The 27,358-nt window shown below is 38.1% G+C and overlaps 1 protein-coding gene across 2 annotated transcripts in view; it reads left to right on the top strand.

The window, feature by feature from the left end:
* Window positions 1-27,358, top strand: part of COG6 (component of oligomeric golgi complex 6) — a 185,712-nt gene that overhangs the window by 132,128 nt on the left and 26,226 nt on the right. Inside the window, exon 19 of one of the 2 annotated variants that reach the window (XR_004817203.2) lies at window positions 17,556-17,680. The exons of the other annotated variant lie outside the window; for it this stretch is intronic. The gene's annotated coding sequence lies outside the window, so the exon portion shown is untranslated. The remainder of the gene's footprint in view (window positions 1-17,555; window positions 17,681-27,358) is intronic. 2 annotated transcript variants of the gene reach the window in all.

Raw genomic sequence — 27,358 nt, 5'->3', positions numbered from 1 at the left:
CTATGCTTTGCATTTTTTAAATAATTCACTCTTTTATTTAGTGTTTTATATATATATTTTTTTCATTGGATTTTCATTTAAAAAGTGGAGTTGGCAGACAGCTGACAGCAATGCTTCCTTGAGGAACTTCAGGCACTGTGGACAGAGGCATGGAGAAAAGATATTATGGAGTGAGATTTTCTCAAAGTGCCATGCTTAAAGCTTTCCTTGTGTGACAACTGTCACCACTATGCAATAATCAGCTGTAAGCATAGTGTCCAACTGCCCTTGCTGTCTTAGCAAGTCCCCCACCACATGGTACTTGGTGTGCTGTCCCTGATAAATCTTTATATTAGCCTTTACTGTGAGTACTCAGGAATGTGGAGCATTCAGAGCAGGAAATTGCACCATCAGCAACATTGTCTGAATGTTGACACTTGCTCAGGGTCAGGCCACCCTACAGGCCGTCATCATCATTTTCTGACCCATGTAGGACCTTGTGCTTCTGGAACCCTTCCAGGTGTGGGAGGAGGTAATGTCTCGGAAAACTCTGCCCAGTGGCCTGGCTTGTAGAAATGTGGCCAGATGGTTTTGTCATCTGCCCTTGTCTACGCTATTCACTATAATTCTTCATTTGATGGAAATGAACCAAATGGAAACTCCAATTTACTCTTTGGAAAAATGCAGACGATAATACGTACATACGGCACATAGGGTTGCTACGGGGGTTAAATAAGTAAAATATACACAAAGCCCTTAAAATAGTGTCTGGCAAACTGAAAGCACCAAGCCAATGTGAGTCCTTACTGTGATTTTTATTATGACTTATATTCTTCTCTTAAGTGTGTGTTATTTTCTAAATGACTTCCATTTTTGTAGATTGTTAAAAGGTAGAATGACCTGAAGAAAAATCAGCCCTTAAGATCCACTCACTGAGCAACTTTTTTCTCTGTCACTCTCCTTTTCTCTTAAACCTCACGATTCCCTTTTCTGTTTTCACAAAGGTTTTTTGCTTCAATAGGCAGAGAGAGGATTATGCAGATGATGATTAAAATATCTGCACTGTTAGTTGTTGATTTTAAATTTTGTTACATATGAATAGGTAATAACGTGTATGCCGTAAAATATTCACAAGGTACAAAAGGATATACATTGAAAATTTAGTCTTTCCCCCAAAACCTTACCCATCCAAATTCTCTTCCCCAAAGGCAATCCTGGCACCTGGTCCTTGGGGACACATCAGAGAGAATCCATGCATGCCCACTTAGACCACACACACAACACTGAAAACAAATGATAGCATACCACACTGTGCTTTCTGTTCTTTCCTTTCTATATTCAAGATGTATTTTGAGTAATACTCCTTAGCTGTATATATAATACTGACCAATATTTTAAATGATTGTATAGTATTCCACAATATGGATTTATTCTAATTTATAATCCAGTCTACATGAATGGATTTAAAATAATATTTTATTTATTTACTCATAAGAGACACACACACAAAGAGGCAGAGACACGGGCAGAGGGAGGAGTAGGCTCCATGCAGGGAGCTCAACATGGGACTCAATCCCGGGTCTCCAGGATCACACCCTGGGCTGAAGCCGGTGCTAAATCACTGAGCCACCTGGGCTGCCCCATGAACGGATATTTTGATTTTATTATTACAGATCATGCTGCAGTGATATGCTTATTCTTCACTTTTAATTTTTCATCATTTAAATATTAAATATTTTATCTATCTGGTATTGATTTTACCAATAGGTAGAGGACAGGGATCCAGCTTTATTTTTTAACCAGATATGATGTATTGAATAATCTACCTTTCCCGCAATGATTTTTTTTTTAAGATTTTATTTATCTCTTCATGAGAGATACAGAGAGAGATGCAGAGACACAGGCAGAGGGAGAAGCAGGCTCCATGCAGGGAGCCCGATGTGGGACTCGATCCCAGGACTCCAGGATCACACCCTGAGCCGAAAGCAGCTACTCAACCACTGAGCCACCCAGGCATCCCTCCTCAAATGATTTGAAGTATACTTTTATCATACAGTTGATTCTTCCATGCATTTAGGCAGTAAAACATAACATTTGAGAGTGTGCTCAGCAGTCTGTCTGGGTTTGAACCTTAGCTCTTCCAGTAACTAATGATTTAAACTTGAACAAATTATTCAGTGCTTTGCCTCAATTTCCTCATCCAATAAGAGAGGATAAAAACAATTTCATAGGATTATTGAAAACATAGTGCAAGGCAAATATTGTCCAGGGCTTACAATATTGCCTGGTATATAATAAATTCCAAATATCAATAGCTACTATTATTTATCTACTTATTATTTCTGGCCTTTGTAATATTTTTCCTATTACCTTTTCTTCTCTTCATGAATCATTAATTGAGTGTTCATGAATCTATGAGCCATAGATAGGCAGAGAGAGAGAAGCAGGCTCCCTGCAGGGAGCCCAATGTGGGACACAATCCAAGGACCCCAGGATCATGCCTTGAGCTGAAGGCAGAGGCTCAACCACTGAGTCACCCAGCTGTCCCAAAACTCTTACTTTTTTAATCAGCTACTATACTGAATTTTCTTATTATTTATGATATATTTCTAGTTGACTCTGTTAGGTTTTCCAGAGAAAACAATTATTTCCAGAAAAGCAATCACATCAAATAATAATTTTAATAATAATAATCAAAAAATATTTTTGTTTCCTTAAATTTTATACCCCTATGATTTCTACTATCTATTATAGTTACTGGTCACCTTAAAACAATATAAACAATTGTTGGCAAGGAACATGCTTTCTTGCTCCAGATTTCTTTTGAGGGGGAAGGGCAGAAAGACAATTTCAAGCAGATTCCTTGCTGAGTGCAGACCCTGATGTGAGCCTCCATCTCATGACCCTGAGCCAAAATCAAGGGACTGCTGCTTAACCAACTGAGCCACCCAAGTGCCACTTGCTCCAGACTTTAAAGATAATGTTTTAGCAGAAGGCTGGTATACATACATGCATACATATGTACATATGTACATATGTGCATACATCCTCCCTTTCTTTTTCTTTCTCTCTGTATCTAGATATATACTACATCTATATTTAAATAGATATTATAGATATGTGTTTGTGATTCATGTTATGAAGTACCTATTTTTAGTATTTAATATTTTTATCTAGAATGGATATTGTATTGATGGCCTTTAAGTATCTATGGAGATGATAAAATAAATTTTCTCTTTTAACTGATTAATAGGATGATCTATGGTAATGTAGTAATGGACTTCCTAACATTGAATTATTGAAGTATTATGGAGGATTCTGTTTGTTTTTATTATTGAAGATTTTGCATCAATATTCATAAGTGAGCATGGTCTGTGGGTTCCCTTTTTTTGTATGTTATCTTTGTGGAATTTTTGTAGGCTAGCTTTGCAAGAAACTTTTACTGATTTCTAGTTATGAAAATATGGTAGGTTATATATCTAAAAGTATCTTCTCATTAGAGAGTACATAAAATGTTGAATAAGAAAATGGAAACATATTTTTAAATTAATTAGGTCTTCTAATCTCTTCTGATGTCATTTTTGGAAATTTTTATTTTAATAAAAAACTATGCATTATATCCCAGTTTCCAAATTGATTTGCAGAGAGTTGAAGTACTCTCTCATGATTCTGTTGAAGTTTTTGTATCTATAATCATTTTCTACTACTTTTTATTTTGTGTATTTCTACTTAATATTTTTTCTTTTTTTCATATTTTCTTTATTAAATTAGGTAATGTGCCCATTTTATTTTATTTTAAAGGAGTAACTCTTGAATTTATTAACTTTATTATCTTCCTGTTTTGAAATTATCAATTTCAGTTTTCATACTTACCAAATCTGATTGTTTTACTTTTGTCATTTACTTTCTAGCTTCTTGAGATAAATTTTTTCCAACATTGTACTATGAAACACTTTAACTGAACAAAGTTGAAGTAATTTTACAGGGAACACATAGATTTACTCATCTAGTAGGTTCTACCAATAATATTTTATATGTTTGTTTAATAATATATTTACCTGTCAATTCATTCAGCTATCTATCTTACATTGTTTTTTTTTAATTTTTTAAATTTATTTATGATAGTCACACAGAGAGAGAGAGAGAGAGAGAGGCAGAGACACAGGCAGAGGGAGAAGCAGGCTCCATGCACCAGGAGCCCGACGTGGGATTCGATCCCGGGTCTCCAGGATCGCGCCCTGGGCCAAAGGCAGGCGCCAAACCGCTGAGCCACCCAGGGATCTTACATTGTTGACTCATTTCTAAGTAAATCATAGGGATCAGTTCATTTCCTTTATTTTACATACTTTTCAGAAAATAGTTCAATATTTGCTATAATTTTTCCTTTTGATATAGATTTACATACAATGAGATACACAAATCTTAAGTATACATTTGCTAGGCTTTGACAAATGTATACATATATGTAACTGAAACCCTATCAAGATATAGAACATTAACATAGCCCCAGGATTTTCTCTCCTACCCCTCCAAGTCAATCACCATCTTATATCTCCTTTAGAGACAAATGCCATTCTGAAATTTTTTCCAGCATAGACTAGTTTTGCCTATTTTAGTACCTGATATAAATGTAGTCATATAGCATATATACTTTGGATTATATACATAATAGTATATATGTATATGGTTTCTTTTAGTCAGCATGTTTTTGAGATTTATCTGTGTTGGTTCATGTGTCAGTAGTTTTTTTTTTCCTTGTTATTGATAACTAGTACTTCATTGTATAAATATCCCATTATTTTAAGACACCTGAGGTTTTCCCAATGTGTATTTTAATAAGCACTGTGTGGACACTTGAAAATGAAGGTTTTGCCTGAGATGAAGAAGGTTCCTGGGATGTAAGATCTACCATGGAAAAACTAGGGCCACTCTGAATAAACTAGGATGAGATCACTTGATCTAAGGATAAAATTCTTAGGTCACTTTCTTTCATTGAGGACTTGCTGACCGTCCTTCAGCAGAGAGTATAGTAATAAAATCATCTGAGAACAACAGGCATTTTTTCCCTCTACTATAAGTAACTGGATATTTTATTTCTGAAACCAGTCATTTTCTAGTCTGTCTCAACATCGATTCTTCTATGTCAATTTTTCTTGGGCCATATATTGCCTTCATTTGTAGAATCAAATCTTCACTTAATTCCAGAGAGTTAAAAAAAAATTTATATCAATAAATATTTTCCATTTCCACTAGGTTTTCACTTCTTCAGGGATTTTAGTTAAGACCTTTTGACTTTCCTCTGTTGTATATATCTATATTTTATAGAGATATAGATTTTCTAATTTGTATAAACTATTTTCATTTTATTTCACTTGCTTTTCTCAGTTCTCTTCTCTATAACCCTTACTATATTTCTCACTTGTTTGCTTCCAGTTTAGCCTTTGTTTTATGGGAGAATTTTAGTTTTTACTTTCCCTTTTTTCTAAGTTACATCAGCTCATGTTTCATCTCCTTTTGTTGTCCTGTCACAGCTTCTCTGAGCTCTCTCATTTCTGCTCTGTGCTCTTGGTTTAGAGAAGTGGTTGCTTCTTGAAGATTTAAAAATTTTGCTGTGATATATTTAGTTAAAATTCTCATTTGTTAAATGCATTTTTCCGCCTGGGGTAAGTACTTTCTGTAATATTTTAAATTTCTATTTAATCACTTTAGCCCATTGTAGTACCTTTGAAGGAGATAAATTATTTCTGAATCAGCTATTTGTAACAGATTTATGTGAAGGAAGAATTAGTGCCATGTTTCAGGCTAGAAGAAATTCTTCTTAATATCTGGGTTTGTGTGTGTTTGTGAATGAGTTACTGAAATCTTCTATCTCTCTAGCCGGTGAACTCAGTATCTGCTTCCTAGTCTCACTGATGGACTATTTCCTGCAGTGACTTGTCTCTGTGATTCCTCATTCAATGTTACCTTCCAAGCTTCCTGAAGGTGCCAAGAGTCTCTATGCTTCTTGTTTCAAACAAGAGATGGTGATTTTGTTCCTCTAAAGGGCAAACCTCCTAGAACTGTACTCTGTTGATTCTCTGAGATCTGCAGCTATGATAATTCCCTCTTGGTATCTTTATCTTTACTATTTTTGTCAGCTTTTCTTATGTACTATATTCATGATTAGATATGCTTCTGAATTTACCATAGTTGGAGCTTACATTTCTGCTGCTTCTCCTTGTTGTTTTACTCCATTATTTTTCTCCAACACAAGTGGTATTTTAAATGATCTATTTTGAAAGTACCCAGTACATTAGCATTAATAATTTAAAAACATTTTCTTCCTTTCTCAGATATCTCTGCAACAAAAAATGGAGAAATGTTTGTTGTGGTAAGTGGTTAAACTGATGAGTGCAGAGAGCAGCTGGGATCATTGAAAGTTTAGGTAAAACATCTTGAAGAGTCAATTTTCATGGAGGAGTGGTAGGAAAAAAGAGACAAGAGACATTACCTACCCCAGAGCTGATAGCTGGTGGGTAAACACAGGTAGAGATGAAACACATACTTACAGATGACATCAGATTTGATTGGTCAAGTATTTGTTCTGATTGTTGAGTGTTTATACTGTATCATTTTGTTACATATTTTGAACATTACCCTTCTACCTAACATAAAGTAGAGATTTGTTAATTGTTTGAATACTTCAGTCAATGTGAATAGCCAATTTGGAAGAGTTCTAGAATTTTTCCACACCGACTAAATTAACCAGGTAATTGCCATATATTCAAAGTATTACCTGGTACTGACACCAATTTTTCTATTTATTCTTTTTGTTTCTTTTTGACTTTACAGACAAATTAACTCTGCGGTGCCTTCACTTCTTATCCAAATATTTTATTTGTGAATAAGACTCTCTGATTCATATTTTCTATATTAATGCCAAAGCAATGTTTATATACTAACGGTAAACTGGACTGTTTATGCAGTATAGCCAGCTTGGCTTGTCATGGTTTCAGGGGAGCCCTTTTCTCAAGACCTGAAAGGTCTAGTGTTAGAGATCAATAAACCCTTTCAGAACGCATCAACAGTAGCCAAAAAGTCCTTTCCATTCAGCCAAATCTATTAGTTTGGGTCCTTTCCTCCATCAAGGATTAAGGAAACAAACACGAAAACAAAAACATTCTATTAAATCACACCCCTGAACTGTGTTAACTCATTTTATGTAGGGGTGATAGAGTTGTAATTGCCTTCAAATTAATCTTATCTTCCTCCAATATTCATATGAGATGTTTCCACTCTGCCTCCCACCCTGTAAGACTTGCTTAATTCATACTTTATCTCACCAGATTCTGCAGTGCAATTAATAATGCTAACATTTAGTGAACATTTATCAGGTGCCAGGAGTTGTGTTTCCCATGCCTTACCACATTTAATCCTCAGAACAACTCTATTAATATGGAACCATTACCAATCCAATTTAAGGAAATTAAATTTCCAACTTAAGGGAATTGAAGGTGAGAGAGGATAGGCACATTATACTAGATCATATAGCTAGTTAACATTAGTTCCAAGAGTCTAACCTGGCCCATCTGACAATACTAAGCAATAGTGACCCTATGTGTTATTTATATCCTGCCTTCTTAACCCAATGGTTTTCAATCCTTGCTGCACATTAGAACCATCTGTTGAGCTTTTAAAACAATATTAATTTCCAGAGATACTAACTTAATGGATTTAGATTTTTAAAAATACCAGTTTGAGTGTTTTAAAATTTTTTTGTATGTTTTTTATTGGAGTTTGATTTGCCAACATATAGTATAACACCCAATGCTCATCCCATCAAGTGCCCCACTCAGTGCCTGTCACTCAGTCACCCCATCCTCCCGCCCATCTCCCATTCCATTACCCCTTGTTCATTTCTCATGTTCTATCACCCTCTCTGATATTTCGAGTGGGTTTTTTTTTTAAAGTTCCCAGGATTGACAATGAAGCCTTAACCATACATTTTTAATGAAAGGGTCTGTACACATAATATATATCCGTATATATTATGTTACATATATCTGCATATATTTTATAACATATATATTAGGTTCCTAATAGATGCATCTTAGGTGAATTAGAAGACTATAGATTGTTATTTGATTTATTTGGTAGAGTTTATCGTACAGAAATAATGGTACCTATACAGATTCAGATAGGATACATGCTCAGGAAAGATCTGAAAAGCTATCACCCTAGACTGATACCAAGGTTCAGGGACCTGCAAGTCAGTAGAAGTCTTTCATGACAGTCTGCAAAGGATGGGAAAGGTAGCTATTTTTGCAAATGTCTAATTTTCAACAAAAGTTCACAGACATGCAAAGAAACAGGGAAATATGACCCATTCAAAAGGACAAAATAAATACCTAAAAACAGTCTTTTAAGAAGCACATTGTTTGGATTTAACTTTATTTTTTATTTATTTCATTAATTTTATTTTTTTTAATATTTATTCATTCATGAGAGACACAGAGAGAGAGAGAGAGAGAGAGGCAGAGACACAGGCAGAGACACAGGCAGAGGGAGAAGCAGGCTCCATGCAGGAAGCCTGATGTGGGACTCAATCCCAGGTCTCCAGGATCAGCCCTGGGCTAAAGGCGGCGCTAAACCACCGAGCCACCCGGGCTGCCCACTGTATTTTTTTAAAAATATTTTATTTGTTTATTTGACAGAACAAGTGATCACAAGCGGGGGGAGTAGCTCCCTGTAGTGAAAGGGGGAGAGAGAGAAGCTGAGCAGGGAGCTTGACCTTGCAGCTGGATCCTAGGACCCTGGGATCATGACCTGAACCAAAGGCAGATGCCTAACTGACTGAGCCATCCAGGCACCCTGGCTCAGATTTCCTTTAAAACAACTGTCATAAGTATGTTCAGTATGTTTAGTATGAACTGAAGGAAATTAGGAAAATAATAAATAGGTGAAATGAGAACATCAGACAAGTGGCAGGGCTGGGATTTGAAAGCTATTTCTAACTATTCTTCCTTTGATTGCTGCCTCCTGTTTATATGTACCATGCAATAAGTTGAATGCTTCACATGCATTCCTTATGATAATTCTATGAAGTAATTTTTGTTTATTCCCTTTTTATAAATGGAGGAACTGAGGCTTAGAGAATGCAATAGTGAAAATCATAACTTGAATAATTTTAAGTAGTACTAGACTTGTAACTGTTATATAACCAATGGAAGCCCTTTTATAGAAAATATTTTAGAGGATTTAGAAAACATTTATTAAAAAAAAAAGAAAACATTTATTTAGCAGTAATAGAAAGACAGGCAGGAGTATGAGTCAGCAAATGTGAAAAGATAGGTCATTTGAAATAATCAAAGCTCAGGAATAAAAAGAAAAAAGAATGAAGAAAAGTGAACAGAGCCCAAGGGACTTATGGAATACCATCAAAAGGTATATATATAAATTATGAGAACTACAGAAGGAGGGAGAGAGAAAGGGACAGAAGGATTGTTTTAAATAATGGCTAAAAACTTCTAAAATTAGAGGAAAGACATACTACTTCAAGAATCTCAGTGAAATTTGAGTAGGATAAATCCAAAGAGACCCAAAAGGGACATAATCAAACTGTCAAAAGACAGAGTCTTGAAAGCAGTAAGAGAAAAATCATGCATCATGGAGACTGATTAGACCTAACAAAATGTACAGAACACTCCTATCCAATGACAAGAGAATACACATCTTTTTTCAATTGCACATGGATTATTTTCCAGGATGGACACTGTTGTGGGCTACAAAACAAGTCTTAAGAAGTGTAAAAGATTGAAATCCTATCAAGTATCTTTTCTGATCATAGTAGAATGACACTAGAAATAAACAGCAAAAGAAATACTAAAAGAATTTTAAACATATGGAAATCAAGCAACACATCCTTAAACAATGAATAGGTCAAAGAAGAAACCTATGAAGAAAATAAGAAAATATTTTGAGACAAATAAAAATGAGAAAACAGCATATCAAAACTTATGGAATGCAGCAAAAGCACTAAAGGAAAAGTTTATAGCTATTAATGCATTTAAAAAGAAGAAAGTCTCAAATCAGTAACCTAACTCTACACCTTAAGGAACTAGACAAGGAAAAGCAACTAATTCCAAAGCTTATAGAAGGGAAGAAGTCATTGAGATTAAAGCAGAGACAATTATATAGAGAACAGGAAAACAGAAGAGAAAAATTAATGAAACCAAGAGTTAGTTCTTTGAAAAGACTGACAAAATTGACAGTGCTTCAGCTAGATTGCTTAAGAAAAAAAAATAGAGAAGGCTTAAATAATTAAAATCAGAAATGAAAGGGGACATTACTATAGATTTTAGAAAAGTAAAAAAAAAATATGAGTATTATGAGTAACTCTGTGCCAACAAATTGAATAGCCCAGATGAAATTAAAAATTCCTAGAAAAATACAACCTACGAATACTACACCGTGAAGAAATGGAAAATTTAAATAGACCTACACTGGCAAGTAGGTTGAATCAGTCAGTAATCAAAACTTCTCCCAAGCAAAAGCACTAAGACCAGATGAATTCACTAATGAATTCTACCAAATATTTAAAGAATTAACATCAAAACTTCTCAGACTCTTTCAAATAATTGAAGATGAGGGAACACTTCTTAATTCATTTTCTGAGACCATTATTATCTTGATATCAAAGCAAGATAGAAAGGCACTACAGAAAAGGAAAACTATAGTCCAATATTCCTGATGAATATTGATGCAAATGAATATTGCTATTTATTCATGAATATTGATGAATATTGATAGTCCTATTTAGTCTATTTAGTCCACACAGGACTTAAATAGAAGTCACCTCAAAGAAGATATGGAAATGGCCAATAAGCACAAAAAAAGATAGTCAACATTGTTAATTATTAGGTAAATGCAAATCAAAATCACACTGAAATACAACTTCATACCCATTAGCTTGGCTGTTACTGAAAAAAACAGAAAATAAGTATTGGCAGGCTTGTGGAGAAATTGGAGCCCTTGTGCATTGCTGGTGGAATGTGAAACTATGGATCTGTTGTAGAAAAAATTATGGTGACTCTTCAAAAAATTAAACACAGAATTACCATGTGGTTTATGTGCAAAAGAAATGAGATCAAGCACATGAACAGATATTTGCACACCAATGTCCACAGCAGCGTTATTCACAGTAGCCACAGGTGAAAGCAACCAAAGTGTTCATCAATGAATGAATGGATAAGCAAAATGTGGTGTATATATATGATGGACTATTACTCAGCCTTAAAAAGGAAAACATTTCTGACACCTGCTACTATATGGATGAATCTTGAATGCTTAGACACAGAAGGACAAATATGATTCCTCTTAAATGTGGTACCTGGAGTTTTACCATAAAAAATAAAACTGCCTCCAAAAAAGAGTCAAATCTAAAAAAAAAAAAAAAAAAAAAAATTCTACTAAGTTGGATGACCCTTCAGCTTCCTTCTTTTCCTGGAAATCTCACTCCTGGTGGCCTCTCTCTTCTCTAATATGGATTCATTGATCTCCAGGGACCCAGTGGTCATTCAGGGATTTCCCTTCCCAGCTCTGTTGTTGGAACCGCTGCTTCCCTAATCTATGTCTTGATTTATTCCCTTGTTTTGGTGGACAATATTCTCTGTGAAAGGATGCGTGGGTATTAAATCTTCTGAGTCATTGCATGTTCTGGGATGTCTTTATTTTGCTCTCTGCTGAATTGCAATTCAGTCTTCCTCTGAATACTCAAGGCATTTCTCCCTTTGCTTCTAGCGTCCAAGTCAGTGCTCTGTAGTTATTCCACAGCAGCCTAGGATCTGGATCTGGATTTGATATCTGATTTCCAACTTAAATATTGTCTCCCTCAGAGTATTATGCTGAGCAAAATAAGTCATTTGGAGAAAGACAATTATCATATGGTTTCACTCAAATGTGGAGGAAACAGGGTAGAGGTAGGGGAAAGGAGGGAAAACTGAAAGGAAGTCATCAGAGAGGGAGAAAAACCATGAGACTCCTAACTCTAGGAAACAAACTGAGGGTTCCTGGAGGGGAGGTGTGGGGGGAGGGATAACAGGGGGATAGACATTAAGGAGGGCACGTAATGTGATGAGCACTGGGTGTTATACATAACTGGTAAATTACTGAACACTACATCTGAAATTAGTGATGTACTGTAAGTTGGCTAATTGAAAGAAAGAAAAGAGAAAGAAGAAAGAAAGAAGAAAGAAAGAAAGAAAGAAAGAAAGAAAGAAAGAAAGAAAGAAAGAAAGAAAGAAAGAAGAAAGAAAGAAAGAAAGAAAAAGAAACAAAATTTTTTTTAAGATTTTATTTATTTATTCATGAGAGACACAGAGAGAGGCAGAGACACGGGCAGAAGGAGAAGCAGGCTCCCTATCGGGAGCCTGTGCAGGACCCGATCCCAGAACTACGGGTTACCACCTGAGCGGAAGGCAGACGCTCAACCGCTGAGCCACCCAGGCGTCCCAAGAAAGAAAATTTTTTTTTTTTTTGAAAGAAAATTTTTTTTTGAAAGAAAATTTTAAAAAGAAAAAAAAGATTGTCTCTCTCTCTCCGTGTTTTTAAAAAAATTAACAAGATAATTGGTGAATATCATTCACAATGTTTTCTCCCCGTTTACCTGCTGGGTTCATCCTTTGCTCCTTGATATGCCCAGGAAATTGTTGGAACTCCAGAGCTAAAACCTGACTGTATAAAAGGGGTGTGTGGTAAAATGTCCATAGTCTAGTTTTCCCTGATATTTTGTTTTATTTCAAAATAGTGTTGGAGTTGGAATTGCTGTTCATTTCTCTAAAAATATAAAAGTACATCCCCCAAAGAGCAAAACATCAACTAAATAAAAATTCCTGTTGGTTTGAAAACTTGGTCAGCTATTATGTGTCACCTTCATATTTTCATTTTAGACTATTATTAACCAAAAGCCAGTCACTGCAGAGACTAGATCCTCCCCCTTCATATAGCATGACACTGTAGGTCAAGAGAACATATTTCAAATTTCGTTTCACTTTTTTGTTGTGTTTTGTTTTGTTTACTTTGTGCCTTTGTATGTGTTCCTATCTAAGTGTTTTCAGTTTTTAAATAAATATTTAAGACCCAGATCTATATTTGGATGCATGCATAATCAACATCACCTTCAGTTAAAGCTTCTGCGTTTTGCAACAAATGGCAGAAATTGACCTTGATATTTTCCAGGAGGACAAATTCATAAATATGAAAACAGAAAAGAAAATCCTGCACTAAGATAGCAAATGACTCAGTGCAGTTTCTGTAGCGAAATGGAGAGAATTCACAAGGCCGGCACACTTATGAAAAGTACAATAAATTATATGATACCACAAATCAGCACAGATAATATGAGCCTGTGCTTTTTCCTTAATGCTAGCGGATTTTATGTATCTGAGCTCTCATGTGCTTCACCTTCAGTGGGTTTTGTTCCTAAAAACGAAACATTCTAGAAAGACTCCCAGGGCGAATCTGTCATTTAAAATCCTACTTTGCTTTGTTACAGATGCTTTGTGTGGGAAGGAATAAAACCACCCTTGTTTTGTTTTGTTGTTTTTTTCATGTAAAGAGAGAGTTAGAGAAAACACTGATGAAGGAAAATCTATAAATAGCATTTTTTAAAATGGTCACTGTTTAACCTTCTTGACTCGGTAAACCTTGATAACAGAGCAGCTAGGCTTTAGACCAGGAGGTTGGTTGGAGTTTCATCAGGCCTTAATTTTTTCCAACGTATCCTTTGACAAGTGTAGAAAGGGTACATGGCTAAGCAGAGGAAGGGGGGTGTAGTGAAGGAAAGAATTAGGGAGCACTAAATAGAGACCTAAGGTGTAGTGGCTACACGGCTGGGTTCGGGGATTTTCCCCAGGAGGTTACACTTGACCTTCTAGGGACAGGCCAACTCCCCACGCTCAGCCTTCCCTCCTTACCTTCCCTGCAGCCTCCCTGGCAGATTCAATTTGTTTTCACCCCCGTATACTCCCTGGACATCCACCCCATCTTCCTTGTCCCTCCTTAGGACTTAGTAGAGGCTGGGCCCAATACTTCCACTGCCCTGTTACTTGGTACTCCTCAAGGAAGGTACTTTTACAACAGGCTTAGTGCACAAAGGGAGGATATATGTGAAAAACTACATGATGAGTATGGTACAGGTTCATTGTCACATTCTATACCTCCAGCTAACTGTCCTAGGCAGGCATTATCATCTGTCAAGGAAGTTAGAGAATCCCATCCTAGTCACTTCAGTGCCCCATATGACACCATATGATACCATGTCCCCCTGGTCCAAGTGGCAGGGTCTTAAATCCTTCCAAGGCCAGTGGTTTCTAGTTCCTAACCTGAAGCCCTCTGAGCGTTCTATTGCCTCTGCTTCTTATCCAGTACCTCCTGCCACCCAGAAGAAGGATGTCATGTGCCTTTTGTTCCTTGAGAAGTTGTAGATGACGGCATTTAGGGAGCACCCACAGGACTTGCTGGTCTTGGTCTGTGACAGGAGAGAACATTTCCCTCCACCATACTTTAGGAACATGTCTTTCCCCTGATGCTCCCACCCCTTTTTCCCCACCCCCAATTGCCCAGGAGCTTAGGGCTGCTGGTAAGGTAGTTGGATAAGAGTCTCCCAAATCTCAATAGGACATGTTCTTTCCATTAAAATGGGAAGCGCTGATTTTGTGAAATGAAGGTAAACCAGCCAAAACCTCTGTGAGACCCCAGTTAGGCATGCATTTATAATCTTCCAGCAATCTCAGTGTAGCCTGGTGAATGTTTGTATGACAGAGCTGATTTTGCAGGCATAAGCCACAGCATGAAGCCCATCCATGTGTCTGTCCGCTCCTCACCCACCCCACTCCCAGCCACCAGATTAATTTGGCTATGAAACTTTTGTGTTCATGTACCAAAAGGTCACACTCAAGGGAAGAGGCCATCCCCCACTTCTGCATGGATTTTCTGTGTGGCCTCCTTTAAGGATCCCAGAGAACATGCCTCCCATGTGCCAGCTATACTGAGGCAGAAGCAGAAAGGTGGTAACTTAGACAGTTCTGGCTGTGATAACAGAATACCACAGACTAAGTGGCTAAATGACAACAGATTTTTTTTTTTTTTTCACAGTTCTAGATGCTGGGAAGTCCAAGATCAAGGTGTGGGCAGATTCAGTTCCTGGGGAGAGCTCTCTTCCTAGTTATGTGCTAACAGGGCAGAGAGGGAGAGGAGAAGCAAACTCCCTTGTGTCTCTTTTTAGAAGGATACTAATCCCATCATGGAGCTCCATCCTCATGACCTAATTATCTCCCAGTAGCCTTACCTCCACATATTATCACAATAGGGATTAGGGTTTCAACATAGAAAGAACATGTTCAGTCACAGCAGGTGCAGTGGCACTGGAAAGGGTCCCCGTGGTGCTGGGCCCTAAGGGGTGATGGGTTGTAGTGGTCACAGCAGTGACCCTCAGAGACATGGTGGGAAAGAGCTCAACAGTGGATTTCAGAGGCAGGGATGAGAAGCTTCATTGCAGCTTTTGGAAATTGAGGCCTGGGTAGTAGATGGTCCTAAAGAAGGCATGGGTGGGAGAGAAAACACAACTGCTGTGTATCCCACAGAGGAGCCCAAAGAAATGTAGGTGAGAATGAATGAGCCCTGGGGATTCCTATTTATAGTTAAGGAACAAGTGGAGGTCCTGCAATCATACATGTAAACATGAATCAGCAAAATAAAGATTACTCATGTTAATAGGATTCCATTTTAAATCTTTGGCTGGTGTTGAAAACATGGTTTATAGCTATCAGAAAGAAATGCCAACATTCTTGATCTTCACAATCCTTTAAATTGGGGAGAAAATAATTGTTTTTTGTATCTATATGAATCCATGTTTGTGGCAGAAAGGGTCCCATGAGTTTTCTGGAGTTTAATCCCAATCTGAGTATCCAAGTTGGTGGTTTGAGACCCAGCTTAGGAATGTATGATATTTGAGACACCTGGGTGGCTCAGTGATTGAGTGTCTGCCTTCAGCTCAGATCGTGGTCCCGGGGTCCTGGGACTGAGTCCCACATCGAGTTCCCTTCCCCTTCTGCCTATGTCTCTGCCCCTCTCTCTCTGTGTCTCTCATGAATGAATGAATAAATAAATAATAAATAAATAAATAATTAATAATTAAAAATTAAAAGAAATGTATGATATTCATCCCTCTGGACATATGAATGTTTTCCTACTAGCCAACACTATCTCAAGTCATCAAAACCAATAACACAGCAATTGTACATTTCCTGTCACTTTGATGTCTGCTTTCTGCCACTCCCAGGTCCTCGGCAGGCAAACTTATTTCACAGTTGTCTGTTCCAGCCCCACGTCTCTGCATCTCACAGCTCCTCCATGTGTCATCGGCATCTTCTTTGGTCCCACTCAGTGTGGCTCCCTTATTATACACCAAAGCCCTCTGCTCATATAATATTACTCTTGAAAACTGGACTTTTCCAAAATGTTCTCGGATCAACTTTTAAGTCAAATCTCTCTCCTTGGGTCCTTCTTAAATCGTCACCATTTGTTTCCACCTGGCTATCTTCGGGGTAGATGTGCTGCTTATCTATGATAGCATCCTGGGTGAGTCACTCCTTCTTTAGGGCCTGCTTAGTTTTTGCTCGCAATGAAATTTTACCCAGAGTCTGCTCCTAACATAGTCCTATTTGGGAAAGGGTAATTTCCATTTTGTTTCCTCAAGGGACAAGTTTCAGGGGCTGCAAATGCCCCGTGATATTCTTTGAGTTGAATTTGTTCTACTGCACAAAGTAAGTGGGGCTCAAGCTGTAAATGCACTTTGGTCACCTCCAGCTCTTTATGGAAAATGTGCTTGCTGAGTGGACAGAGTTTATGCATGTGCTTGCCCAGTATCACAGGGCATTCAAAGTATCAGACATGCTCCCCAACATCAAAGATTTAGTAATCAGGTTCAGCAAGAAAACCTAGGTGTGGATGAGCACTCCCAAAGATTTGTTACAAAAATTGACCATTTCCATCTCGGGCTGACAGTGCTTTAACACCTTAAATCTCATTGTCTCTGCAAAATTCTCTCCTTTGTGTTCTTTTCTCCCATTTCTTTACTCTCTTACCCTGAATGCCAAATAGAACATTAACATTTCACTGCAGAGTCTGGATAATTTAATAATTTTTTTAGAACTCTTTCATTCTGCCTCCAAAACTTACTCTCTATATGAGCTTCAAAAAATTAATCTTGTACCTCCGTTTCTTTATATGTAAAGTGAGGATAATGGTAAACGTTTCTCATAAATTTTTTGTGAGCAATAAGTAAAAAAAATCAGCGGGAAGAATTTAGCTCAGGGCTTGATACTTGTTGAAAAGTCAATAAATATTAGCTATTATTTGCAGATTAGAGTTACTGTTAACTGCCATCATTACCACCTTATTTGGCCATAGAGGAGATAAGGACCATAGATAACTCTCATTGCCATAGTTCATAACAGTGTGTGTCATGCTTCAAGTATATGAATTGGAACAGCTACTGAGATGCTAGAACTCATCAGTGTGGGTCACTTCCTTTCTAGCTGATGACTGCTTGATGCAGATTCATGAGGGAAGGGAGGACAGAGGAACCGTTCCATGGCACAAATTCTAATGGAAGCTGACCACAGTTTTAATGATGGCGCCAAGTGGCCACTCTTCATTACAGGTATGCCTTGTCCTCTAAACACGAGGGTGCCACAGGGAGAAGAGTTTCCTTTTAGTAGCTTTCATATTAAGTATTAAATTAAATATGTGTTGCTCTTAGGCATTTTCAAAGCAACTTAACATGTCATTACTTACCCATTTGTACGGGTGAGGAAAGTGGGACCCCAAGAAGTGGCTTATTTCCTCTAAATTAAAGCTGAAAGCTAATACAGATATTTTGAAATCTCTACTAGAAAACTCTACCCTGTGATACTGTGACCCTTTCTTTAAGATTAGGTCCCACTGGACATCACTCCCTTCTCAAAGCTATTTCTCTCTCCTCTCTATATTCTCTTTTTTTATTGGGGGGCAGAGTTATCTTATTTATTATTAATATTGAATAAGGAAGATTTAGCAGTAACTGAGAAATAATGACTTACACTATCTCCTTTTGGTTCTGGGATAACAGAAAAAAAATATTCTTTTTTTAAAGATTCTTATTTGACAGAGAGAAAGTGAATGAGAGAGAGCATAAGTGGTGCGGGCGAGCCATGGGTGGGGAAGGAAAGAGGAAGAGGGAGCAGCAAACTCCACACTGAGCAGGGAGACCAATGCAGGGCTCCGATCCCAGGACCATAAGATCATGACCTGAGCCGAAGGCAGAGGTTTAACCAATTGAGCCACCCAGGTACCCCGGAAAAAATATATTCTTTAAAGAACAAAGTTTTAGCATGAAAATGTGTTACATGCACTGAAAAGAGACTTGTTCCTTTTCAGATGTGTGGTGAGCGAAGTTTGGAGTGGATTGTTCAGCTTCTGACACCACTCAGACCCCTTAGTATGTGCCTACCTTTATAATATGTACTATTCTGCATTTTGCTGTTATTGGAGACAAGAATATAAAAATAAGTTAATAACTGAAAAGTTTTAAGAGAGGGACATATATGTGCTATAGATGTATGTATACATGTGTCCATATATATTCATGTACATATAAACATGTTTATATACAAAAATATAAATGACTCTAATAGAATGATAAAACTCTAATCTCTCTCTTCTCTCTCTCTCTTTTTTAAACTATTTTAGACAAATGTTTACTTCTTACTGCACTTTTATGGTTGATTTCTTTTATATTTTAGAGTGAATTTACTACGGTTTTCTGCTCAGCATAAGTTCTATCTGTATGTAATTACTCTGATTGCTACCTGCAAGGGTCTGTGATTTCAGTTGTTTGAGGAACATGGTGCCATTCAGACAGTGTTCAAAAATGCAAATATTCACAGTAGGAATGTCCACAAAAGTCAGTTTCCCACATTATATAGAAGAAAAAATAGAAGCAGAAGTATGATCATAGTAAATTGGTATAAAAGAACCCAAACACTGTAGGGCTGTAGCTAAAGCTTCACAGAGGGAAGGTAAGACGGTGTTCTAGTTGAGAGTTCTCACAAATCAGCACTATAACCTTGACTGCCTCAAACTCTGACTTTCATGTAAAATCAAACCAACAAAAGACTTTCTGTCATATTTTCAGATTTTACTTAGAACATTTTTAGGCAACACTCCCTGATATTTATGATTAGAATGTCTACCTCTCGACACACTTTGAACCAGGTTATTTTTAAGCATCCACACAGATTTTTGCTTTCTTGAACTTCAGGACTTCTGATTTCTGCATGTCAAAGTCAACTTTCCAGCTGTTCAAATCATAGACAGGGGGCAGAGTTGGTCCAATTACTGGGGGGGTGATTAAGCTTCTAGGAGCTGGTGTAGTTAAAATGACAAAGAGGGAAAAAAGAGAGGATCAGAAACACTGGACTCAGGGGCTCCACAAGAACAACCCTTGAGCAGATGACTCCCCTGTGGCTGACGTACCCATTTTAGGGATTGTGAAGGCAATTCCTAATGAGTCAGCCCTTCCTCCTGTTCATCTGTAATAAAAGGAGAGCATTATTTCTCAACCTTGGTACTATTTGCATGTGGATGAGACCATTCTTGGTTGTGGAGTGCTGTCCTGTGCATTATACAATTTTTAGCAGCATCCCTGGCGTCTACCTGTTAGATGTCACCAGTCTCCCCAGGTTGTGACAATAAAAAATGTCTCCAGACATTGCCAAATAGCCACTTGGGTAAGAGAGTGGAGCGAAATTGTTCCTAGAAGAGAAACACTGAAATAAATGGTTGACGCATTTATTCATTAAGATAAAATTTTCTAAATTATTGGCTCCCAAATATTTTTTTCCTCTTGCCTTAGAAAGGGAAATAATAAAGCTTTACACTTATATGACCTCTAATACATATTACATTTTTCTAATGTTGAAATTTTTTATAACATTAGTGATTGCCTTGGAAAGACAACTCATTTTTTTAAAGATTTTATTTATTTATTCATGAAGACAGAGAGGGAGGGAGAGAGAGAAGCAGAGACCTGTGTCTGAGAAGCAGGGAGAGAAGCAGGCTCCATGCTGGGATCCTGATGTGGGACTCAATTCCGGGACTCCAGGATCACAACCTGGGCCAAAGGCAGGCGCTGAACCGCTGAGCCACCCAGGGATCCCCAACAACTCATTTTTTTAAGGATCTGTTCACAGATGATCACAAGACACTTGCTCCCATTATTTTTCTCTTGCCCTTCTTCTCCCTACGCCAACTCTTCCAGAACTTCTATAAGAAGCAAAAGAAATGAAGGTGGCTCTTGCCTCTGTAAGGTTGAAGGAAGGCATGATATTGCATTTTGGGGATATTGCTAGATATGAGAGAAAAGAGAGAAAGCAATACAAGGAGTTATTAAGCCAGAGTAAATTCTAACTCAAAAAGACGGGGAGATGGAGGGCTGGTGATATATACTATTAAACATTTTGGAAGAAGGTGACAATGTCCTTTTTATATATATTTGTCCTGGAGAAGAAGGCACTGAAAACACTCACCCTGGATTTTACAAAACAGACCTCTACAATTTTAGAGATAGTTCTAGAGAAGAGCTCCCATAAGAAATGTGACTCTGGTGGGAAGGAATATTCTATAGAATCATCAGATAACTTTCAGGGAGGAATCAAGAGGAACCCTCCAAAGAACCAGTGTGACATGACTAAGGAACCAGAGGCCAAGAACCCTGATTTTAAGTTCCTTTTTATCCTACGCTGTACCCCTTTATATAATTTTTTTTAAAAACGCTACACGTAAGCTGTTAATATTATGCAGATTGTGCCTCAATCTTTGAGATGAGATAGACATTACTGAATCTGTTTTGGAAATCTTTAAATGGAGTGATCCAGTCTAATTCAGTTCAGTTTATATTGTGGTTTGGGCCCAGAGGTTAACAATAATGAGAGTGTCCTTTGACATTTTCTTCCATGGATATATTTCCTTTGGGAAAAAAAAAAAAAAAAAAAAAAGCAGTGATTGGATTTGGGTTTTCTTGGTATCATCTGCATTGATTTCTTTTTAATTTCACTGATTATTTTCCTATGTAACACGGTTACCTTTGTCTTGTTCATTAGTTGAATCTTTGTTGCTCCCAAAGCAAGGGAGACCTTTATGGGAAGTCTTTATGTATCTTCCTGCTTCCCAAAGCTTTTAGACAAACCAATCACACCTCTGATACCTTTAGAAATATTCAATTTTGAAACAAGCTTGAAAGTGACAATATTTAATCTTAGACTTTGGCAAGATCTTTACATATTTGAGCAGATTTTACAAATTCCACATGTTTTAAGTGAGTCTATTTATTTCATCCCATCAACATCCTCCCTCAGATCACCCAGAAACTCTGAGTTTTAAGTATATATTTTATAGAATCATGCTCACAACTTATTGCTGAATCAAATTTGGCTCCAGATGACAAGTATCAAAGGAGGGACTTTAATTCTCTTGGTTTTAGCAGAGAGAGTTGTCCAAGTGCTTACACCATATTGGTCTCAAATAAAACAAAAGATGTAGATACTGGCTGAAGATAAAAAATATAACCAGCATAGATTCTTATAGTAACTCCATTTTAAATAATGTTCTTTAGGAAAAAACTTCATGATGTGCCATATATAACATGGACATATGAAAAGCTATCTTGAAGTTTCAGGAAGACTTCTCCCTCAAATTGTAACAAAGTATGGTACTTTCCCTAAGGCCCTTTATTTAAAAGAATAAGGTTTTGAAATATTTTATCACTAACCTTCAAAATTTAGTATGTAAGTACTCTCCAGCATGAATTTGAGCCACTACAGACTCTGAAAACAGAACACCGTGTGCCTGAAATGCTCTGATTCAAGTCCTCACAAAGTTCATAACCTTTTTTGAGAAAATGAAAGTCTCCCATACCAGGGGCTGGAAGGCAAATGTAAGAAGAATCAAATAGCCTTTAATTTTTTTTTAATGAAATAAATTTCCCATCAGAACAGGCCACATCATTTTTCTAGGCTGGTGTAAAATGAACATGAAGGACCCCTTGTTCAAAACTTATTAAGAATTTCAGGATAGTGACAAACCAAGTGAGGAGCTCTTCTAAGCATGACATTTTTTAAAAAAAAGATTTTTTATTCATTTGAGAGTGAGAGCACGAGCAGAGTTGGGGGGTCAGAGGGAAAGGGAGAAGCAGACTCCCTGTTGAGCAGGGAGCTTGACGTGGGGCTCCATTCTGGGCTCTGGCAGGCAGGCACTTAACCAACTGGGACGCCTGGGAGCCTCTATATGTCTCTCTTAAAAATGTCAGGACACTTTTTAAGAGAGACATATTTTTCTTCTACTTACTGAGCCACTCCTTTTGGTTCAGCTGAGTACTTTGTAACTCAATGAATGTCTTTAGTTATTCAGAACAGGTCAGGGAGAGTTCTTCCATGAACGATCTCCTTTGAATGAGGAAATGTGACTTTTGAATAATACTGTAAACCCTTTAACTCAAAACACTTCTAAACCAAGCTGTATTTTATTAAATGTGGCATCATCAACTGTAAGAAACACCATTGTTTACCATTAGGGGGAAAAAGATGCTACTATTAAATATGATGCATCATCCACTGTAAAATGAACAGTAAGTTCAGAGAAATTCCAACGTTAAAGATCTTAGCATCAATGAAATTGTGGATCTCTGTGGAGAGGTTTGCAATGCTGTGAGCTATCTACCATCATCTCCTTATCACATAATGTGAAAAGGCTCTTTTATTGATAGGAATGAGGCACAGAAGGATAAAGAGATGTGCTCAGGTCACATGCCTCATCAGGGATAGGGTGGTAGCTAGCCCATGGGACTGACTCTCATGCTTTCTCCCCTTAGCTTGGCTGCCTCGTCTCTTCGGCAGTGTCTTTCTCTGGGTCAGTTATAAAAAAAAGAAGCAAATGTCAGAAAACCAGAGAGAAAGGGAAAATGTGCACACAAATGTTAATGTTTTCTTTTACTGCATATATATGTATGAATTTACTGTAAATGTGTACTATATATACATCTTATTTATTTATTTATTTATTTATTTATTTATTTATTTATTTATTTAAATGTAAGCTCTACATTCAACATAGGGCTTGAACTCACAACACTGAGATCAAGCGTCACATGCTCTACCGACTGAGCCAGCCAGGCACCCCTCTATGTGTATTTTAAATGAAGCTTGAGAAGCATTATTTTTTGTGTGAGGTTTAATCAATTCATATTTCATTTTTAATTAGTTTCAAGATGTTGATGATTTTGTATATATCACACTGTTGATATGTATGTATATACACATGCATTTTCTCTTTTGGGGGTGAGTGATATAGTTATTTGTGCAGTAACCACCACAAAAGTTTAATGTAGACCTGTACATAAACTTACCCATTAAGATGAATGATAATTCAGTAAATAAGCTACAGAGTCAATTAAGATTATGTCAGGGCTGTCATCTCTGCTTTTATAGTGTCTTGAATGTGAGTGATCTGGAATCGCAAAAGGACTTTGAGATATTTATCAGAAATTATTTCTTCCTCATTAGCATCCACCTTCCCAACAGACACGCACACAGTGCACCCATGTGCCATCTCCTGAAGCCTCCACTGCAATCTTTCTGAAGTTCATTCTGCAATGATTACTGCTTACATTGTTCTCCATAAGAGATGGGCTGTGACTTTAGAGAACGAAATCTTCCTGGCAGCCTTCGCGCCTCACCCCCACTCCATTGTGCTCTGGGAGAAGGGGGACCTGGTTAGCCAGGCTGGAGCATGGAACCGTGGGAACTGGCTTCCACACACCGGATCCCCTGGGTGGAGGTCGCGCTTCCCTTGAGAGGGCAGTGGGGCCAGGTGGCTCAGACACCTCTGGAATTCTAGGGGGACAATGGCAAATGGGCACTGTGGGTTGGGTCTGCATGCCAACGACTAAAGCTCAGACATCCAATACAAAGTACTGGTGCCAAACAAAAACTAATATTAAAGTTGATCCTTGGGAAGAGGAGGGGTAAAAGGAAAAGGGATTTGGAGCAAAGCTGTTGGCACTGTGGCTTTTAAGACTCACACAGCTGAAGACAAATTCAAGTTACCTTTTTTCAAAGACATTCTTCAACCTGAAAGCCACAACTGGTGGAAATCTGCAAATACCTTGGATAACAGTGGACTTAATCAGATCTAGGTGGGGAAAATTAAGCAAGGAATGTTTTAGAAAATCAACTTTAGTCTAGCTTCCTCCCCCTTCTCTTTTTTCATTTTGCTTTTCTCTTGCAACTTAGTGGGAGGGGAAAAAAAAGATATCCATCCTATTATTCCTTAGTTTTCATCTTGTAGTTCATTATCTCAATCAGCATGTCACAGTTGAGTGCATTGATTTCCGAAGAAAATTCCAGCAGGTTCTTGCAGCTCCTGATGAGCTGCGGCTAATCGCTGTAGTTAAATTTTCTGTCATGACCTGAGACGGATTTTAAATGTTTGATTGGCAGGAAGGTTAAATAAAGAAATGGCATGCAGAAGTGATCATATGCTTTCTTGGCTCTTGGGGATCTGGAAGGGGAGCAAGGAGGTCAGAGATTGTGAAACAGTAACCATCTAAGACCAATTAAAGAACAATTTTATCTGAACCCAAAGGGGGTCCCAGCATAATACTGCACATTGATGGAGAGGCTGCAGGTACCCTTGGAATACAGCATCTGCCAGTACAAAAAGTAGAAGAATCAGTCTACACAGAAAAGGTTCCCATCGAGAAGGCAATCAGGCTTTGTGAGCCATGCATTCTATTGTTAGTCCCTGGAGCTCCATGGAGGACTTGGAAATGAATGAAGAGAGCTACCTCCTTATGCGAGCAGCTAGAAAGAAGGACTGGCCATTTGACTCACTGCTTACCTCTAGCTCGGTGCTCTACACTCAATCTCTCTCTCCTTTCAGCCTCCCCATTTGTGAAATGAAAGAAATAGAAACTAATTTACCTCCCAGGGTGTTTTCCTAGTATAATGTATGAAAGAGATTTGGAAGGGACAAATAGAGCAATCTGAAGACATTCTGGGCCAGAGTGAAGATCACTTAGCTGGAGAATTAAAGTACATGAGGCTTGAAATGAAAGAAGGCAAGACCCAAGCCTGTAGTGTCCCACTCCTCAAAAAGGAACAGGAATATATAAAGCAAGAAAACAGAAATATGTGGAAGAAGAGCCCCGGGCATCGGATGCCTTGTGGGTGTGGATGGTCGAGAAGGTGTCTGGGAGTCTCTGTAAGCCAAAAAAAAGAAGAAGAAGAAAAAGAAGAACCTAAAACTAAAACAGGCGAGAAGCAAAAAAGCCTCCCATCTCTCCTCCCCAGCCAGATAGATTATTTGAAGTACACAGACAGTTAAGCCCAAATGGTTATCTGGTTCTTCTTGCAGACACATTCTTTTTTGTTGTTTTTAAATATTTTATTTATTTATTTATTTATTTATTTATTTATTTATTTATTCATGAGAGATACAGAGAAAGAGGCAGAGACAGAGGGAGAAGTAGGCTCCATGCAGGGACCCCGATGTGGGACTCGATCCCGGGACCCAGGATCACGCCCTGAGCCAAAGGCAGGCACTCAACTGCTGAGCCACCCAGGCATCTCTTGCAGACACATCCTTAATTAGCAGTTTTTAACTTGGTCTCAGAATATGCAGGATGAGATGGGGTGTGGGGGCCAAGTAAAACAAAGTAAGTCACGGTTCAGAACCATCCAATGTGTCTGCATGGGACGCAGAACAAAGCAGATGTTTCCAGGCCATGGGCATAGAGGCATGTTGGATGCACTTGGGGAAAGTAGACAGGGTAGGTGAGAGGCGCATGTCTCCCTTATTCTTGTTGTCTCTCTGGTACAGTTGGCAGTGGACTGTGCAGAAGATGGGATCAGAAGAGTGTTCTTTGTACTCTAAGGCAAAGGAACCAATGCTCCCTTCCTCTGCCTGTGACAGTACCGGCATTTCCAATGCTGAGCAAAGTGGAATAAATCATTGATTTGGGAACCAACACAGATCAAACCTATTTTCATGGCGATGTGAATGGAAACTAAGCATTCAGGATTGAGGCTGACGATTGTCATTAGGCCTTCTTTCCATTTCAGCATTTGACCAGCCCAGGCAAAGTCACTGGTTTCGTGGTCAGATATCGGGAAGGGCCTTCCCTAGCACAATCACCTTCCACTGAATCTCAAAAATGTTCTTTTCTCGGTCGTACTTGGATAATTTGTGGCCTCCAGGAAGGCTTTGGGCTTGTTCGAAGTGCACATGTATTGGATATTGTATATTTTTCTTTGAAACTCAAGAGGAAAGACCTAGCAGAAAGCAAAAGAGATTTGCCCTCGCCTTCCTGCCATTGTGCCTTTTCTGCACTGAAAATACCACAGTCCTAAGTAGGCACTGCAGGTAGACCCAACCTGGGAGGATGGGGGAATTCTCCGACATCTTTATGTTCTCAACGTATTTTCCTTCTTTGAGTCCCTTTCCAAAAAGAAGAAAACTTTCCTATTTGGATTGGAAGAATTGGAAATAAAAAATGTCCTGGCTCCATTGCACTCGTATCCAATAATACTGAAGAGCAGGGTGGGGGTGGGGGACTGGCGGGTGGGTGCAGGGCCCTGTCTAAACTCCTGGTGGTGCTCATGGCTTAAATGTTCTAGAAGCACATCACCCTTAAATCAAGACGCAGGCACAGGGCTCTGGAAAAGTCGTCCTTGGACACATCTTGGTACCTTTCACTGAAGGCTCATATCTTCCATGACATATGGACATTTTAAGATCTGCAAATAAATTATACTGGGCAATAAAAGGGCTGTCTGTAAGCTCAGAGTTGCAAATGGAAAATTCTGGGGAATCTTCTAAGTTCTCACAATAAAGGAGACAGGGATACACATCATTTCTCTGTGTGTGTTTAGTTTGAGAAAGAAAACACCTATCCCATTTCCAAGGAAAATGGCACTACCTCCTAATTAGCTACCCCTTTATTCCCTAACCACCCCCACCCACCTTTCTCTTTTTCTATGAAATATAAGTGAAGACAACTTTCCCTGGAAGTGAGCCCTAACAGTTTATGCTGCTTATTTGAAATGATTTAAAACAAATATTTTTGTGAACTTTGGAGCCTCAAATTGGGAAAAACTGTTTATAAACAGATACTGACATGGTTGATGACATACTTGGCTCAAACATGTAAGCCTTTTTTCAAGCTGGCCCCCTGAATAGTATTTATAAATGATGAATTTGTGTGTAAAGGGACCATTTCCTGTAAATCAATGTACCTTACTTTAGA

Source organism: Canis lupus, chromosome 25 (assembly GCF_003254725.2).
Source record: "Canis lupus dingo isolate Sandy chromosome 25, ASM325472v2, whole genome shotgun sequence".
NCBI lineage: Eukaryota > Metazoa > Chordata > Mammalia > Carnivora > Canidae > Canis > Canis lupus.
Note: the sequence above shows the minus strand (reverse complement) of the source record. Positions and strands in the feature narration are given on the sequence as shown.